The following is a 7,500-nucleotide window of genomic DNA, read 5'->3' as shown; positions in this document are numbered from 1 at the left end:
TATGTATTTATGTATGTATGTATGTATGTATGTATGTATGTATGTATGTATGTATGTATGTATTTATGTATGTATGTATGTATGTATGTATGTATTTATGTATGTATGTATGTATGGATGGATGGATGAATGGATGTTTGTGTGTATTTTTTTTTCTTTTACTTGTTTCAGTCATTTGACCGAGGCCATGCTGGTTCACCGCCGTATGTGTATAAGTTCCTTCAGGTTCCTACTCTCGTGTCCCTTTGTTATTTCATCTGCAGTGTTTTTGTTTATTCACTTGGGTTTAAAGCTTTAAATATTATTATCAGGTGTTTTGTTTGTTATTTGCATAATTTTTCAGGCATTGCATTAGAAAATTACATGAAAAAAAATACACGCATAAATAAATAACTGCATAGATAAATATATATCACAAGGGGACAGATTATCAATGGGCAGGTTGTAAAATGTGTGGGAAATGCTTTGAAATATCATTAAGAATTGAACTCAGATTTTGGTGTTTATATGAATGGCTTTGGGGTAATAGCAAAAGTTACAATAATCAAAAGATGACATAAAAAAAAATAATAGAAATTTTTTAAATAATGATATATAAATAAATCATAAGTATAAAAATAAATGAAAAAAAAAAATAAGCAAATTAAACAAATACTGAATGAAATATTTTCACAAAATTTTAAAAAAATTTAGATATTTACCTTTTTTTTAATCCGTTAGTCTTTGAAGTTTTTTTTTTTTTTTGGTAACAAGTAGAATTCAATTTAAATTTGAGTGGATTAAATGAAAGAAGATATGTATGTTATTAACATGGTTTGGTCTTTCCTTGACTTGTTTGTTATTAAGGAGTAAACAAAAAAATAGTCACAAGAATTCTTTGGTTGTTATAACTCCAAATACAGAACAGAAACCGGCACCGGCACCACCGCAAGATATTTAGTAAATATCAAGCACTTTACATGAAGCCATCTGTCTTTTATTAATGTTTCTTTCTATTTTATTCTTTTTGTTGCCTTTATCTCATAACAAAAAAAAATCATAACAAAAATCAAAACAAAACTGCAGAGTCAGCTGAAATCCCAAATGAAACTTCACAATGAAACTACTAAGGAAAGAAGAATATTTTCTTACAAAGTCTGGAATGGCCAGTTTTTAATTTAGAGGATAACCCAGACCAGTTCCATCCCACCCAAGAAGCAGACAATTTTTACTACTTCTCCAGACTAAGTTTCTAAGTAAACCCCATCACCACTGCTATTCATCAACTTTGCATACTGTTTATGCTACTTCCATCCTTGTGACATGTCACAGCCACTTCCTGCCAATATAAATATACATACATACATAAATATATACATACACACACTCACACACATACATATATATATATGTGTATGTGTGTATGGTTTTTACTCTGCTCCCCTACAATCATCTACTTTTGTAATAAGTTCTTTTGGCATTCTTCTTCTTCATCCTTTTCACATTATGTCTATCTTGTTTCTTTGACATGCTTTGCTTTCTTTAAATTGATGTTTGATTCCCCTCCCCTCAACACAAACACTTTCTTTTACATTTTCCTTTGTCTGATATTTCCTGTTTACAGCATTGTGTGTGTATATCTTCCTGTATGTACAAGTGTATATTTTTGAGCATTCATGTGACTATGTGTGTATCTGTTTTATTTTTCTGTGCATATATATATATATATAATATATATATATATATATTGGCTGTGTGGTAAGTAGCTTGCTTACCAACCACATGGTTCCGGGGTTCAGTCCCACTGCGTGATACCTTAGGCAAGTGCCTTCTACTATAGTCTTGGGCCGACCAAAGCCTTGTGAGTGAATTTGGTAGACAGAAACAGAATGAAGCCTGTCGTATATATGTATATATATATATATATATATATATATATATATATATATATGTATGTATGTATGTATGAGTATGTGTGTGTATATGTTTGTGTGTCTGTGTTTGTCCCCCCAACATTGCTTGACAACCGATGCTGGTGTGTTTACATCCCTGTGACTTAACAGTTTGGCAAAAAAGACCTATAGAATAAGTACTAGGCTTACAAAGAATAAGTCCTGAGGTCGCTTTGCTTGACTAAAGGCAGTGTTCCAGCATGGCCACAGTCAGATGACTGAAACAAGTAAAAGAGAGTAAAAGAGAGTATATCTTGTCCATAGACAAACAAACAAACAACAAACATAACAGAAAACAATACCTCCACCTTTGCTAAGGCAGAGGTAAGAATACTGGTTTCAAATCTTGACACAAGGTCAGAAATTTCAGGGCTGGGGGATGTAAGTTGATTACATCAACCCCAGCGCTCAACTGGTACTTATTTTATCGACCCTAAAAGGATGTAAGGCAAAGTCGACCTCGGTGGAATTGGAACCTAAAACATAAAAAGGGAGGTGTAAGACCAGCAATTTTGAAGTGGTGGGGGCTAGTTGGTAGCTAATTTGCGGGGAAAGACGGTGGTTAGTAAAGTGATACTTTATTTTATTGAACCCAGGAGGATGAAAGGCAAATCTGATCTCGGCAAAATTTGAACTCAGAACAATAATGGCAACACATAACTTTTCATACCCATTTGCAAATGTCATGTCAATAAATAGTGTTTGGACATCACTAGATTCCTGTGAGAGACATAAAGTCTAGCAGAACTGTATTATGATAGTCTCACTCCTCATCCCCTGACATTTTCTCCCAGAGCAAGAAAGAAAAAAGTTCACATACTTATGCCTTGCCAAAATGAGACAGGGTGTAGTTCTGCCTTCTAGAAAAGAAACAGATATTAGCTTATGTAAGGGTTAGTATTTTTCTGCTGAAGGAGGTAAAACATATGGTACTATCTGCCTGCTTGTGAAGGTTAGGAGATAGGTTGAAGTTTTAAGATCTACACCCATGCTTAGAATTTTATCACTGTACATGAGTCAGCTCAGCACTGGGTTGGCAGTGAAAGACATAGCCAGTGACATTAACTTGTGGTGTTTTGTTGATTTTGTGGTACAACATGGGTGGTTGTGAGAGCCAACGTGACAAAGAATAACATGTGCTAGAGAGAGGCCAGTATGACACCCCAAAACCACACATCCAGTGCAGAATTGTGACAAGCAGATACAGAAATATAAGCAGTGAGACTTATGGAGTTGAATGGAAAGTCTAGATGAGTAGGAGTGGCTGTGTGGTAAGTAGCTTGCTTACGAACCACATGGTTCCGTGTTCAGTCCCACTGTGTAGCACCTTGGACAAGTGTCTTCTACTATAGCCTCAGGCCAACCAAAGCCTTGTGAGTGGATTTGGTAGACAGAAACTGAAAGAAGCCCGTCTTATATATGTGTATATATATATATATATATATATATATATATATATATATGCATGCGTGTGTGTATATGTTTGTGTGTCTGTGTTTGTCCCCCCCCAACATCGCTTGACAACTGATGCTGGTGTGTTTATGTCCCCATAACTTAGCAGTTCGGCAAAAGAGACTGATAGAATAAGTACTAGGCTTACAAAGAATCAGTCCTGGGGTTGATGTACTTGACTAAAGGCAGTGCTCCAGCTTGGCCACAGTCAAATGACTGAAACAAGTAAAAGAGTAAAGAGAGTTAGAGTATGTCAAACTTGTGGCAGTAAAGGCTAGCAGGAGTCTTTCTTTTCTGAAGATTAAAAGAAAGGAGACAATAACATCAGCAGGACCCAGAGGCTGCCTTTCCAGCAGCATCATTAGTTGAAGCCTTGGAATTCTTTTGACAACCGTTGTTGGTTTGTTTATATCCCTATAACTTAGCAGTTCAACAAAAAAAAAATGACAATTACAATAAGTACCTGACATAGGAAAGGAATAAATGCTAGGGCCAATGTGTTTGAATAAACCCTTCAAGGTGGTGCTCCAGCATGGCCACAGTCCAACGACTGAAGCATATAAAGGATAAAAGATCTATGATTATGTCCCAATGTGTAAAATATTTTCCTGACTTTAGAGCTTGACTTGAAACAGAGTTAATGACTACTTCTAGTAGATCATGGTGACCATATAGAGGGCCTCTTGCTATCTCCTTACTCAAGATGTTGTCCAGCTCCAATTTCATTTCTGCCTTGACCATCCCATCAGTTTTAAGATATAATATCTTGTGTGACGTATATTACTCAATAAATTATTTTTGTATCTTAAATAATGGTTATAGTGTGACGTTAGGGAGATCTGGCTGCTATTTCTAGCAGGTTGAGAGATCACAGAAGAGTCTCCCATTTACAGTAAACCCTCACAATATCGTGGTTCACCTATCACTGTTCACCTATTCTGGTTTATTATTTAAGCTTACATCGATTCCTCCATGGTGTTGTTTTGCATTTATAATAAGATAAATATGATGGTGAGTCAAAAAGTAATGACATTTTGCTTTGGAGGGGTATAATTACCAACACAGGAACATGTATCATACATCAAAATGAAGCTGGTCCTCTGTGGATCCCATCCCTACTTCTCAACATAGTCACCGTTTCTCTCAATAGCAATGTTCCACCTTTGAATGAGAGCATATATCTCTGCCCCGTAAAATTCTGTTGACTGTTTTTGAGCCACTTCTTTGTCACTGGAATAATTTAGTGCCTTCAGATTATCATTTCTTCAGCCCCATGAAAGAGGGTTTGAGAGGCAAACATTATTCCAGTGATGAGAAAGTGAAAACTGTAGTGAAGAAGTGTCTCAAAGAACAATCAACAGAATTTTATGGTGCAAGGATACATGCTCTCATTCGAAGGTGGAACATTGCTATTGAGAGAAATGGTAACTATGTTGAGAAGTAGGGATGTGATCCACAGAGGACCAGCTTCATTTTGATGTATGATACATGTTCCTCTGCTGGTAATTATACCTGTCCTAAACAAAATGGCATTACTTTTTGACTCACCCCCATATATACAAATTATAAAAATAATAAAAAATATACAGTACAGTACTGTTTCTACTTTGCAGATTTTTACCTATCATGGTAGGCGGGGGCCTTTGGAATGTAATACCTGTGATAATTGAGGGATTACTGTAGTTTCAATGATAAATTGACTGAAACCATGAATGCAGGATTCCATGACATTCTTGCATTCTTCCACTTACATTTTTTTCTCCAACTCTCTCTCTCTTTGTAAATATTTCTCATCCCCTCTCTCGTTCTCTATCTATTCCACTTTCTGATTTTCTCTCTTTTGATAACCTGCACATTTTCTCATCTCCCTTCTCTTTCTAACTCTCTTTTTCTCTCTCTCTCATTTTCTTATTATCTATTGTATGACCATTATCTTTATCACCATTTAACATCCTCTTTCCATATTGAAATGGATTGGATGGCTTGACAGGATCTGGCAAGGCCAGGGCCTACACTAAGTTCCATGGTCCATTTTAGCTTGGTTCTTACAGCTTGATGGCCTTCCTAATGCCAACCACTTTACAGAGTATACTCTGTGCATTTCACATGACACCATCACCAGGCACCATTACCAGTGGTTTTTATGTGGCACTGTATGTGATACACATTTCTTTTCCACAAAAAATTGTCTCAAAAAATGTTTCAAAGCATTCACCCCAGGTCCTACCTGTGATGTTGGTTCTTCCATAAAATATAATGCACTAATAATTGTTTTTCATGGTACATCTTCAGTTTCCTTCTCCTTACACTTCTTCTGTGTTGCTCTTTTTCTTCTCCCTATTCTCCTCTCTCTCTCTCTCTCTTTTTCTCTCTCCCTCTCTCCCTCTCTTTTTCTCTCCCCCTCTCTCTCTTTCTCCCCCGTCTCTCTCTTGCACACGCACACACACACACACACACACATACGCACACACACGCATTAACTACCATTTTCCCATGTTCGCTCTGCTTGTCTGCTCCTCTTCGTCTGTGGCTGTGCAGTGCAGGCAAGGCTATGAGGCATAGATATGGTTGTGGGGTTAAGAAGTTAGCTTTTTAATCCTGTGGCTTCAGGTTCACTCTCACTGCATAACACTTTGTGCAAGTGTCTTCTGCTATAGTTGCAGACAGACCAATGCATTGTGAGTGAATTTTGTAGGTGAAAACTGAAAGAAGCCTATGGTGTGTGTGTGTGCACACATACACACATGCACACATACACATATATGTGTGTGCATATGTATATATGTGTGTGTACATATATATGTACATATATATACATGCATACATACATACACACACACACACACACACACACACACATATATATATATACATACACATATATATATATGTGTGTGTGTGTGTATCGTTTAATGTCCGCTTTCCATGCTAGCATGGGTTGGACGATTTGACTGAGGTCTGGCGAACCAGATGGGTGCACCAGGCTCCAATCTTGATCTGGCAGTGTTTCTACAACTGGATGCACTTCCTAACGCCAACCACTGTAGAAACTCTGCCAGATCAAGATTGGAGCCTGGTGCAGTCATCTGGTTCACCAAACCTCAGTCAAATCGTCCAACCCATGCTAGCATGGAAAGCGGATGTTAAACGATGATGATGATGATGATGATATATATATATATATATTATATATATATATATATATATATATTATATATATATATACATACACATACATATATATATGTGCGTATATGTATCATCATCATCATCATCATTTAGCGTCCGTTTTCCATGCTAGCATGGGTTGGATGGTTTAACTGGGGTCTGTGAAGCCGGAAGGCTTCATCAGGCCCAGTCAGATTTGGCAGTGTTTCTACGGCTGGATGCCCTTCCTAACACCAACCACTCCGCGAGTGTAGTGGGTGTTTTTTACGTGCCACCTGCACAGGTGCCAGACAGAGCTGGCACAACGGCCACGAACGGATGGTGCTTTTACGTGTCACCGGCACGGGGCCAGGCGATGCTGGCAACGGACACGAACGGATGGTGCTTTTACGTGCCACCGACACGGGGCCAGACAGAGCTGGCAAACGGCCACAAACGGATGGTGCTTTTACATGTCACCGGCACGGGGGCCAGCCGAGGCTGGCAACGGACACGAACGGATGGTGCTTTTACGTGCCACCGACACGGGGCCAGACAGAGCTGGCAAACGGCCACGAACGGACGGTGCTTTTACGTGTCACCGGCACGGGGGCCAGTTGAGGCTGGCAACGAACACGAGCGGATGGTGCTTTTATGTGCCACCGACACGGGGCCAGACAGAGCTGGCAAACGGCCACGAATGGACGGTGCTTTTACGTGTCACCGGCACGGGGGCCAGCCGAGGCTGGCAATGAACACAAGTGGATGGTGCTTTTACGTGCCACAAATATATGATAATAATATTAGGGAATATTATTCCAAACTTACAGGGAAAAATTCAATTTAGAAGCACTAAATCAAATTTCACAAAATATAATATATATGTATAAATTAGAAAAAAAAAAATATATATATATATAAATAGATATATATATATATAAATATATATATATATATTGTTGTATTTAGG

At 38.1% G+C, this 7,500-nt stretch overlaps 2 protein-coding genes across 7 annotated transcripts in view; one reads left to right on the top strand and one right to left on the bottom strand.

Moving 5' to 3' along the window:
• The window catches only part of LOC115214172 (fibrinogen-like protein 1), a 23,621-nt gene extending 22,289 nt beyond the window's left edge, over window positions 1-1,332 (bottom strand). Inside the window, exon 1 of one of the 2 annotated variants that reach the window (XM_036504582.1) lies at window positions 705-1,332. The gene's annotated coding sequence lies outside the window, so the exon portion shown is untranslated. Of the gene's footprint in view, window positions 1-701 lie in introns of both variants that reach the window. The other variant, XM_029783259.2, reaches the window with a different exon arrangement.
• LOC115214170 (soluble guanylate cyclase 88E) overlaps window positions 1-7,500 on the top strand; it is a 254,649-nt gene that overhangs the window by 223,364 nt on the left and 23,785 nt on the right. The window lies entirely within an intron of this gene.

This window comes from Octopus sinensis, linkage group LG7, assembly GCF_006345805.1.
Source record: "Octopus sinensis linkage group LG7, ASM634580v1, whole genome shotgun sequence".
NCBI classification, from domain to species: domain Eukaryota; kingdom Metazoa; phylum Mollusca; class Cephalopoda; order Octopoda; family Octopodidae; genus Octopus; species Octopus sinensis.
The sequence above is the reverse complement of the archived record's forward strand: the minus strand, read 5'-3'. Positions and strand labels throughout refer to the sequence as shown.